The sequence below is a fragment of the Ambystoma mexicanum genome, chromosome 2q, assembly GCF_040938575.1.
Source record: "Ambystoma mexicanum isolate Mex_15411 chromosome 2q, UKY_AmexF1_1, whole genome shotgun sequence".
Taxonomy (NCBI): domain Eukaryota; kingdom Metazoa; phylum Chordata; class Amphibia; order Caudata; family Ambystomatidae; genus Ambystoma; species Ambystoma mexicanum.
The window spans coordinates 943,590,399-943,602,835 of record NC_090924.1 but is presented as its reverse complement, the minus strand read 5'-3'; positions in this window follow the sequence as shown (position 1 = coordinate 943,602,835).

Here is a 12,437-nt window from a genome sequence, read left to right as displayed (position 1 = left end):
AAGTGGGAACACAATGGGAAAATCGTTTTTTGGGATATTTTATCACAGAAACAATATGGGAGACAGAAAAGCACTGGGGGAAATTGGTTTTGCCAAACCTAACAATAACACATATGGCTTTGGTCAGAACAGAATGCGAAAATCTTTTTTTGGGTTGGAATCACAGATGCAATGTGAGAATGAGAAACAAAATGCAAATGGGAAAATGTGTTTTGCCACACCTACAAAGAACAAGTGGGGTTTATGGGGGTTTGGTCAGAGCATAATGGATACAAAAGGGCAATTTCATTTTGCACCTTGCATATGCAAAGGCAATACCAGGCTTCACACTTCTGATTTCAAATGAATGGGATCAAGGGGGAATTTCATTTTGGACCCTGTGCCCACTTGTAAAAACAGGGTTTGGGATTCATTCTTTTGGCAGATCTTTATGTCTATACCGGTTCAAAACACAATAGGAAAAGATTGTTGGTTTCGAATGCCAACAATACAGATCCTGTGAATTTAATAGGGAAATGAATTGATTTGCTTTGATTAGATATGCTAGGGATCTACACAGACAACAGGATATTAACTATAACTAAAACGATACTGGAAGTATATAGGGCATACACAATCTATGGCTTCAGGGTAGTTCTACTTAAAGGGGAGGCCTGGAACTGGGCATCAGGGAGCATCAGGGTACCGCTGGGAGAGCAAGAGAGTCAGTCAAGTGTCTCCTCAATTTCCTCCAAGGGGTCCCAGTCAGCTTCTATGTCTCCTGGCTCTTGTCTCCAATGCAAGACTTAGGCCTCTCTGCTGTGTCACGACCTTAACACCTGGCCTGGGAACACAGGGCCTCTGGCCCTCGTTACAGTATTCCTGCAAGGCCTCAAGGGCCCAATCATGCCCCTCTCGGCTGTCCTGGAACCAGTCCTGGCTCCGTTGGTGCCAGGCTCATATGGCAGGTGGTATTTCCGTTGGGCAATGGACCAACATGGTTGCCCCCACAAGGATCAACGTGGAACTGCATCATGCAGACTAGCATCCAGGGCGTGGTCCTCCCTGAAGGCACCTGGGATACCTGCTGGCTATGTAAGCCACACCCGAGTTGAGGCACGCGCTTCGCGTTGTTCTGCACTTGCAGCGTGACGTTCACCGAGACCTGCTTGCAGCATCCTTGGCCTGCATCTTCTAGAAGAAGAAGAAGAACACCGTTATTCATCCTTACCTGTTCTGCATCCAGCTCCTCGATCAATCCGGAACCTACCCAGGAACTCGTCTTCTTCCACTAGAAACATCCTGGAGAGGAGAGGCAAGAAGAGGACAGTTATTAAGCGTTCATCTCCGATTCCATCGCCTCCAGGCTCCGCTTACTTACCAAAGCTCTCCTGGAAATCTACCGCCGATCGGACATCTTCCACTCTACGCTCCGCTTCCATCTGGCCACATTTCTTCCAGGAACTGCTCGGTGACCTGCAAGGAAGTATAGCACAGGTTAGCCTTATTCAAAGATGCTCATAGCACTGCGCTTCGCGCTTTCTCCTACATACTCGAGCACAGCCCTCTCCATCAGCTCGATGTCTCCATCACCCCTTCTGCATCAACGAGAGAAGGTCAACAGGGCAACAATTGCGGACACTCATTCTTTAAAAAACTAAAGACTTACCTCAAGAGTGGAGTCACAGCCGGCCTGGACTCCCGGGCCCATGCCAGTGAAGTAACTCGGCAGAAAGGTGCCCAGCTACGACGCGCCCCTGCACAGAATGGCAGGACGGAGAGTGCACCTTATCGAAATACAAGGTGAGAGAGGCTCAAAGGGGGTCGCAAGGGGAACACTTGGGAGGCGGGCCTTGAGAGAAGGTGTTTGTGGCTAAAACTGAACTCCTGTCTTCCAGACTAAGCCCACGGCAGTGCAAGTCCCCGGGGGAGGTGCATCCGTCCCAGAAGCGCTCCAGACCAGTCGGGTGGTGTCCCTGTGGATACAAGGTGAGCGTTACAGAATGCGAAGACCAAACATAATAATCCTCCCGGGTGCCTAGTATGGAAACCTCAGAGACTACCAGTTATCCCAGTTGTTGGGGCAGTTACGTGCGGAGGTACATTCAGCCCGACAGGAAACCAACGCCTTGCGGAGAGAACTAATTGTGGCCAAAGAACGAACTGATGATCTTGGCAGACAACTCCTTCAATCGCCGGCCAGACAAGCCCCGTTGCCCGGAATTAGCCCATCCATGCGAACACCCACAAGTAATCCAGTTCAATCTACCTGGGACAATTCAACAAGCTCCACCGGAGCGTTTCTCGGGGGATCCCCGAAGATATGCAACCTTCATGAATCAGTGTCGCCTCCACTTTTTGTGCCGACCTGGGGCGTTCCCCAATGACCAATCGCGAGTGGCCTTTGTTTTGTCCTGCTTGAGTGGTAGTGCAGCAGAATGGTCGGTGTCGTTCATCGGCCGGGATGATCCACTGTTACACGATTTTGGGGGCTTTCAGCAGGAACTGGAAAAACTCTTCGCCTGTCGCTCCCATGGCCAGGCTTTGGACAATGAACTTTTATCTGTCCGACAAGGAAACCAGGATCTGTTGGCATAAATAGCCACCTTAAATAGGTTGGTGGTCGAAGCAGAATGGCCAGAGGACAAACGAACCACCTTGTTCCACAGGGGCTTGCAATGGGAGTTAAAGGACGTACTGGCCCAAGTAGTAGATCCACCCAAGGACTGTGCATAGTTCATTAATCTGGTGGTGCAACTCGACCATTGGTTGCAGGATCGGAGAATAGACCGAAGCAAACGGATGCATGCCGCATGTTTACACGTCCCAAAGAGCATGCCCAGCGCGGATTGGAAAACACCATTAAGCCAATGCAACTAGGAGGGGTTAGGCCTCCTCTAACCAAGGCCGAACAGGATAAGAGGAGAGCACAGCAGTTATGCCTGTACTGTGGAAAGGCTGGCCATTTCCTTAAGGAATGTCCAGTTAAACCACCAAGAAGAACCGTTGGAGCCACAGACAAGGAGAAACCAAGTGAGGAGTCAGAAAACTACCAAGCCCGGCAATTGTAGGGGTCCAATTGTCGAGCAAAGAAATCCAACTACGGACCTCCCATTTTGCTTTACCCGTGATCCTAATTACCCATCAACAGCCATCAAATATGCATTTGTTAGAAGCTTACATTGAAAGCGGAGCAGTGGGGAATTACATGGACCAGGATCTTGCAGCAAGATGGGACTTCCACTCGGTTCTAAGCCTACCACCGAGACTGTAACTACTGTAGGTGGCACCGAGATCGCCTCCGGTCCTGTGTCCGAATGTACCACAGAACTCACCCATCTATTTGAAGATGGCCACTGAGAAACAATCACCTTTGACCTCATCAAAGCACTGCAGTTCCGATTAATCCTAGGGATGCCATGGCTGGTCGCGCACAACCCATGGATCAACTGGCGTGCCCGAGAGTTGGTCTTCTCCCATGACTGCACACACACCTGCTATCCCAAAGGAAGGAAGGTGAAGCATGCCAGTTCACCCGTTCAAGAAGGTACGATAAGTGTCTTAAGTGTGGTTGCTACCTTACCAACTCAATACCAGGACTTTCAAGACGTGTTTCAAAAGGAGCAAGCGACTACCTTGCCACCCCCACAGGCCCTACGATTGCCAGATCAATCTGATACCTGGATCCCGAATTCCATGTGGTCGTATCTACGCGCTCACCGAACCTGAGAACCAACATGTGAAGGCATACCTGAAGCAATACCTGGCCAATGGTTTCATCCGCCCTTCAAAGTCATCGGCAGCGTCTCCCTTATTCTTCGTACCGAAGAAGGAAGGAGAATTGAGGACTTGCATCGACTACCGTGCATTGAACCAAGTCACCGTCAAGAACCGTTACCCCCTACCTCTGATCCCGGAACTACTAGACCAAGTCAAGGAAGCCCAAATCTACACGAAATTGGACCATAGAGGTGCCTACCATCTTGTTAGCATTAAAGAAGGGGACGAGTGGATAACGGCGTTCCGTACTAAATACAGTTTATACGAATACCAAGTGATGCCATTCGGCCTGTGCAATGCCCCAATGCATTCCAATACTTCATGAACGATGTTCTAAGAGAGCTGATTGATGTCGGTGCTTTAGTTTACATCGATGACATCCTGGTGTATTCGGCTTCTGAACAAGATCATGTCAGGCATGTACAGGCTGTTCTTACCAAGCTCCGTCAACATCATCTCTACGCCATGCTTGAGAAATGCTCATTCCACGTTATGGAGGTAGAGTTCCTGGGTTTTATCCTCACTTCAAAAGGAATACGGATGGATGCACACAAGGTCGATGCCGTCCTCAATTGGCCAGCTCCAAACTCAATCAAGGGAGTCCAGAGCATGCTAGGTTTTGCAAACTTTTACCGCTGTTTCATCCCAGGGTTCTCACAAATAGTACACCCCACTACTTCGCTATTAAGGAAGTGCAACAAAATGTTTTGATGGACAGAGGAGGCCCAAAAAGCCTTTCGGGAACTCAAGGCGAAATCCACCACCGCTCCAATCTTATGACATCCACACCAGACCTTCCATATGTGGTGGAGACGGATGCTTCAAGTATGGCGATGGGTGCTGTATTATTGCAAAGGGATCCGCACACTGGCCAGCTACATCCGGTGGCTTTCTGGTCACGAAAATTCTCACCACCTGAGCTCAACTATGCCATCACGGATAAGGAGCTGCTAGCCATAAAGGCCGCTTTCAAGGCCTGGCGACACTATCTGTTGGGAGCCAGACACACCATCACCATGATAACGGACCACCAAAATCTACAATACTTGAAAAATGCAAAGGCTCAATCTTCTCGACAACTACGCTGGGCCCTTTTCTTCACGGAGTACGACTATGTGATCACGCACCGACCAGGAGTAAAAAATGGCAAGGCTGATGCCCTTTCACGCATGGGCACCGATGAGGTGGTGTACACACCTCCTGACCCCGTGGCCATTATTCTGGGGGATAGACTTTTGGGCATTACAACTACGATGACTCAAGACGAGTTGCTGTATGAAGTTCGGCAAGTGTTAACTCAGGAGCAACTACGAGAGTGGGGTTCAAGAGGAGAACACTATAGCGTTAAGGACCAACTGCTATACTACAGAAATCGGCTATTCGTGCCTTTTAAAGAACTTCAAGAACAGGTCATCTCGGAGTATCATGACTCCCTCATGGAAGGCCACCCGGAAATTGCCAAACCCTGGCCAAAGTGAAACGAAGTTACTGGTGGCCAACGTGGCGCAAGGATGTAATTAAATTCATCGCTTCCTGTGGTATCTGTGCTCAGAATAAATCCTCAAAGCAAAAACCTGCTGGGCTCCTACAACCATAGGACATTCCTCCGGCTCTGTGGCACAAGTTATCACTTGATTTCATCACCGACCTACCCTCCTGTCAAGGTTATAACACTATCCTAGTGATCGTGGACCTGTTTTCGAAGATGGCCCACTTCTTCCCGTTCAAAGGTCTACCAAACGCATCTGGTCTCGCCAGAACCTTCCTTGAACATGTGGTATGGATGCACGGGTTCCCATCAGTCTTGATTTCAGATCGAGGTACCCAATTTGTGTCTAACTTCTGGAGGAAGTGTTGCTCGATGGCCCAAATAGACATCCGATTATCCACTAGCCATCAACCCAAACGGATGGTCAAACGGAGATGACGAACCAAACGCTCGAGCAATACTTGCGCTGCATGCTTCACCAAGTGGAAGGGAATCGGAAGGATCTATTATGGATTGCTGAGTATGCCTATAACAACTCACTACACAGCAGCACCGGGCTAACTCCGTTCTTTACTGTATATGGCAGACACCCGCGCACGTCAGAGTTGGACATCCCTACGACTCTGGAAATGCCAGCCGTCATGAGCCTACACGCAACCATTTCGCAGGCTTTCACAAGAGCCAAAGAACACTTGCATCAAGCCAAGGCTCACCAGAATAAGTACGCGGACCAGCATCGCACCAAAGCCCCTGACTGCCAAATTGGAGACATGGTGTGGCTAGCCTCCAAACATGTACCTCTAAAGGGAACTCGGACATTCCACCCACGGTTTTTAGGGCCTTACCCCATCAAATCCATCATAAACCCAGCCAAGATAAAGCTGACGCTACCAACCCACATGCGGATACATCTGGTGTTTCATGTATCCCTTCTGAAACCAGTTCAGCTTGGAACCTGAGTAACTACCCCACCAGGGCCTGTGATAATTCATGGAGAACCAGAATTTGAAGTATAAAACATCCTGGATTCCAAGTATGTTAGAATGAAACTCTACTATCTAGTGGACTGGAAAGGGTATGGTTTGCAGGACAGAACATGTGAGTCCAGTGATTACATTCATGCTCCACGCCTGATTCAGCGTTTTCACCAAGAGTACCCCACCAAGCCGGGACCAGACAGAAGGACCACCCTGAGAGGGGCCTTAGGGGGGAGGGCTGTCACAACCTTAACCCCTGGCCTGGGAACTCAGGGCCTCTGGCCCTCACCACAGTATCCCTGCAAGGCCTCACGGGCCCAATCATGCCCCTCTCGGCTGTCCTGGAGCCAGTCCTGGCGCCAGTCTCATATGGCAGGTGGAGTTTCCATTGGGCAATGGACCAACATGATTGCCCCCACAAGGATCAACATGGAACTGCATCATGCAGTCTAGCATCCAGGGCGGACCTGAAGGCACCTGGGATACCTGCTGGCTATTTAAGCCACACCCGAGTTGAGGCACGCGCTTCGCGTTGTTCTGCACTTGCAGCGTGACATTCACTGAGACCTGCTCGCAGCATCCTTGGTCTGCATCGTCAAGAAGAAGAAGAAGAACACTGTTATTCATCCTTACCTGTTCTGCATCCAGCTCTTCGATCAATCCGGAACCTTCCCTGGAACTCGTCTTTTTTCACTAGCAACATCCTGGAGAGGAGAGACAAGAAGAGGACAGTTAGTAAGCATTCATCTCCGATTTAATTGCCTCCACGCTCCGCTTACTTACCGAAGCTGTCCTGGAACTCTACCGCCAACAGGACATCTTCCACTCTACGCTCCGCTTACATCTGGCCACATTTCTTCCAGGAACTGCTTGGCGACCTGCAAGGAAGGATAGCACAGGTTAGCCTTATTCAAAGATGCTCATAGCGCTGCGCTTTGCGTGTTCGCTTACCTACTCGAGCACAGCCCTCTCCATCACCCCTTCTGCATCAATGAGAGAAGGAGAAGGTCAACAGGGCAACAACAATTGCAGACACTCCTTCTTTAAAAAACTAAAGACTTACCTCAAGAGTGGAGTCGCAGCCGGCCTGGACTCCTGGGCCCACGCCAGGGAAGTAACTTGGTGGAAAGGTGCCCAGCCACAACACGCCCCTGCAGAGAACGGCAGGATGGAGAGCGTGCCTTATCGAAATACAAGGTGAGAGAGGATCCAAGGGGGTCGCAAGGGGAACACTGAGAAGAGAGAAGGTGTTTGTGGCTAAAACTGAACTCCTGTGTTCCAGACTAAGCCCACGGCAGCGCAAGTCCCCGGGGGAGGTGCATCCATCCCAGAAGCACTCCAGACCAGTCGGGTGGTGTGCCTGTGGATACAAGGTGAGCATTACAGCTGGGATTATCTCACCAGAATTTGGCAGCAGGTTGGATCTGAGAATTAGTAGATGATCTCCAGTTCTGATGCAAACTGGCTTATTTATAGGGAAAATGACATCACTAACTTGTCATGATTCTCGTAAAAGGGGTTGGCTAGTCTTCACTACCCACCACCCACATGTGTGCTGATAGGACAAGGGTATGGGGCAGTGCTTTGGGATAGCTGTGGGAGGAGAGAGCTTCATCATCTCACTTTGACTGGTGGGCTTGGCATACTTAAGGTCATAGCAATCTCACAACATGCCTGGAGCACAATTCTGGTATCCCAGTGAAGATACTGGGCACTGCAATTTCTTCATATGTCAGTGTAATTCTCCATAGATTGTCAGCCACAAGTCTTCCGTTTCTTTTCTGAAATGCATTGCGCACATCTCAGTATTTTCGGATTCAGGCCCACTTTCTTTCCTTTATGATTAAGTACCTTAGGCCTTATGTCAGACCTAATTTCTGTGCTGGCCTTGTATCTCGGGGGGGGACTCATAACTGACTCTGGCCTCTGTATTTCTGGCATCCAGGGGTTATCTTTCACCCCACACCCTGGGCAGGGAATTTGTTGGCCAGTCTGCATATGCCATGCTCACAATGCTTGTTGGCCATAGTGTGTTGATGCTGGATTTCTTCTGACTACATGCCCTGCATTTTGTTTCATGACAGGTATGTGAAACACATGTTTACTGTAGACATGTTGCACATGACTTCACATGTCTTTTTCTGCCCATGTGCAGGTGAGGATGCAACAGATGCAGAGGAGGAGGAGGGTGAAAGAAGAGTCTATGCTGCTTCAGACCACCAGTGGAGGATGTGGAGTGGCAGGCCGTGAGAACCCACTGGTGCTCCAGACCATCCTCAGCCATGCTGCAGACTCTTCGGCATCTTTGGACTCATCTGTCTCTGCTGCTGAACCAGTTGTGCAGTTCTCAATGCTGGCGGAGGTGAGTGGACTAATAGTGGAGCAGTTGTGGCCCATGAGTCTGCATGGGGTTAGGTGCCTTCACAGTCAGTGGTGCCCCCGTCTGTGGTGGTTACAGCTGCAAGGCCACCCTCCCATGTACTGGTTTCTGGTCCTTGTCCTGGGACAGATGTCCAAGGGAGGGTTGCTGACCTGCAGCCAAGCACATGGCCATCACAGCAAGGGCCATGCCCCTTGCATCAGGCAGGCGTGGGCCATGCACACGTGGGGGACGTGTGCAGCCTGGGAAGACAGAGTGGCAGCAGCAAATGTTGTGTTCTGCACACCGACACAGTGTTGCCTTTGAGAGATTGGCTGAGGGCATGGATAGGGTGGCCACTTCCATGACCCCCGCCCCAGCAACAGCTGCAGGGCATGCAATCCAGATGCCGCTCCCATAGACAGTGCATGGAGGCCAACATCAGGGGCCGACAGGCAGATCTGCAGTGTCTGCAGGCAGTGCTGCTTGCAGAGTGTCATGCACACAGGGATGCCCTGAGGCGTGAGATGTTGGCCCACAGGGCTGCAATCCATGAGGAACATGCAGCCACCCGAAGACTATTCCAACAGGAGGTGTTAGCATTGAGACAGACAATCTCAGAGGAACTCTGTACAACCCTTGAGGTTGTGCTTAGTGACTTCACAGCCCTCAGTCTGCTGGTGCATTCATCAGTGTCACGCATGGTGGCTGCCACGGAGGAGCAGGCCAGGGCACTGCGTGGTTAGCCTCCTGCACCACTTTCACCTACAGATTCAACTCAGGATGGGGGTGCCAGCACAGACATGCCTCCTGGTCCACTCTAGCTGTGAGGTCCATGAGCCCATGTGGGGGTTTTAGTTTTTTAAAACATTTTTAAATTTTTTATTATTGGATGTTGGCACCCTACCTCTCCTGAGTGGACACCCCTGTTCATGATGGACATTTGATTTTCTTTTTTCATTGTTCGATCTTTTGTAGACCCCAGGCGCGGATGTTGGCTTTTCAATGGCTTTTTATTTTTCAGTTGGCCTTTCGAGGTTTCTTTTATTTTTCGTTTTTAGTTTTTTCTTCAGTTATGCAGTTGGACTCTCAAGGCCATGACGTATGCAGTGGTGGACATGCAGGCATGCAGAGTGAGGTCAACTTGCATGTTTGCATGGTGGTGATCAGGATGGCATCTAGAGCTAACTATGGTTTCAGTGTATCCTGACACATGGGTGCTGTGTGAATGGTACTTAACTATGCCTGTTGTAATGTCTTGTTCCATGTTTTTTCAGTAATCCGTAATGAGACAGTGACTGCTGTCCCGGGGGAAAACCCTGCACCTTTTGACGTCCATGCTCCCCATGCCCTCTGCAAGGCACTGCCCCTCTTCTCACTCATTTGGAGGCATAGTTCCCAGAGAAGGTGATGCGGGATTCACATCATGCCGGCCCAGTCAGCAGGTAAGCACGAGAACTGTCTTGCGTGTTCAGCATGCATCATTGTTCCCCGTGTTTGCTGTATGTGGAGGTTTTCTTATATGTGCTTTGCATGCTACCATGCCAGGATGATTTTTCGAGTGGTACTCATATCACTGTCTTCCTCCCTCGGTCCACTCAGCTATGCTCGCACCTACTGTGATGTGGTGCATGTCCTCGGCCAACTCCAATCCAGACAGTGTACTCCTTGATGTGTTTTTCACTTGGCCTTCCCTCTCACTTTCACTCTCTCTTAGTTGTGCTATGCTGCACTCATGGGTAGATCACAATCTATGTCCAGGCACCCTCTTTCACCCTGTGGTCCTTCTGCAGTGGGTGATCGCAGCATTTTTGTCATCCTCGATTCATGTGTTGTCATGGATGTGCAGTTTCTTTCTGTTGTTACTATGCATGGCTTTGCATTTAGGGGATGTATCTCCCAGTGGGTTGACTCGTATGCAAGGCATGTCGGTCCCCTGTGCGGGTAAGTGAAGGGCATTTGCAGCCACTTGTATGGTGTTTGGCAGGGAGTCTTGTTCTGTGTGTGATCACTTTGGATTGACTTGTCTTGTGGGCCACCGGTGCTACTTCATGGTTGCATGAGTCACATGGTGTGGTTCTGGTCATAGTTATGGGCATAGTGTGCTTTCTATGGATTAATGGGGCCTTATGTTGCAGATTCCAAAGTGTGGGAGTTCCAGCTGTGTGGGCCTTTCCAGGGTGGTTGGGAGTGGGTGGCAGGGCCAGCTGTTTGTGGCCTGTGACAGTTGTTGATGGTTGTGCTTATGTGTGTTTCATTGCACTTTGCACATGTGTACTAAGTGACACTTCGAATCCCATGCAATGTTTGGGGGGTGATGGTGCTACTGGACATTTGGCCTCTCTTGCTCAGGGTGCCACATTGATGGTGTGCAGCCCCAGTTACAATTCACAAACATGTAACCATTGATGCATATTTTTTAGAAGCTGTGTTGTGTACAGACACAATGAGGTCTGCATTGACTTTGCACTTTTCCCTTGCATCCTACCTATGGCATGCTTTTGCATCCTTGTTGGCAGTTTCACATTGCTTTGTCAGGTCTGCTTATGTCTTCCATGGCAGTTGCCTCACTGGCCAGCCTTCCAGTCTGACATCGGCCTCTGTGAAATGCTGCCTCCCACATGGTCCTGCAAGAGGTGAGTATTTGTGTGCTATCCTTCTTGTGATTTGCATGATGTGCTCCAATGACTGTGTTCACTACAGTGTCCCACGACTATGCTGGTGATGGCATGCCTTGTCATGTCATTGCTTGTCTTCCAGGGAGGTCCCTGCTTTTTTGGGTGCTCATTTATCTGCATTTCTGATATCTTTACATTTTCAAGCAGCATGTTGATGTGTGTGTTGTGTATGTGCCATCGGCTTGGAAATGGGGATATGTGACATGCACATTTGGTGCATGTCGTTGAGGTCCTGCAGTGCAGGGGTTGTGGTTGTTTGTCAGTGTATGTTTTGTGTGTTTGAATTTCCTGCAGTGGGCAGGTGTTGCTGCATGAGTGCTGGGACACATGTTGATGGTTGTCTTGTGAGTTGTTGTTTGCATGTCACTGAGGGGGGCACATAGGTCTGTGCTTCTTCGGGTGCATGGATGTATTGGCTGGACTCAGTTTGTATTTTTTCATTGTCTGCATATCCTTCTACCAGGGAATGATGACTAGATCATGGGATGAATTCTGACTGTCGACTGCATGCCCAGGGGACAGGTAAGATGTGAATTTACCTTGATCCATATGGAATGACTACATGTATTGCTGCATGTCTGGATGTGGCCGTTCTGGTGTGTGGCCCTCTTTGTCACAATTGTCATTTAGCTCTACATGAGTGGTTCATTTGGGATAGGGTTTATTGTGGTCATGTTGCTAGAATCTGTCACATGTGGATCCTTACTGCACTGCTTTTCCACACCCCAGAATAGGGACATGTTTGTGCACATCATGCACATTCTCAGACATGTGTGCAGCAATATGCCATTGTGCTTCTTGTATTTTGTGCACACGTTACTTTCTGAGGACATGTATGACTTGCAGCTCAGACATGATGCTTGATGAGTTTCAGGATTTATTGGTGTTTACACATTTGACGGGTATGTTACAGTTAATCATATGGGAGGTTTTTTGTGCCTAAGAGGTGATTTCATTCAATGGTTTCCCTGGTGGTAGTGGTGTACTCCCTCATCAATGTGTTTCTTTTGGAAACACGAAATGTAATGTATTTTTTAATTTTAGTGGATGCATACAAATTTGCACTTCCAAGGGCACTTTCTCAGGGTGGTTTTGTGGGCACAGTGGATTGGCCCATTATCATCATTCAATGGCACCTGGGATTTGGCTGGATCGCGCGCATTCCACAGGGAGAG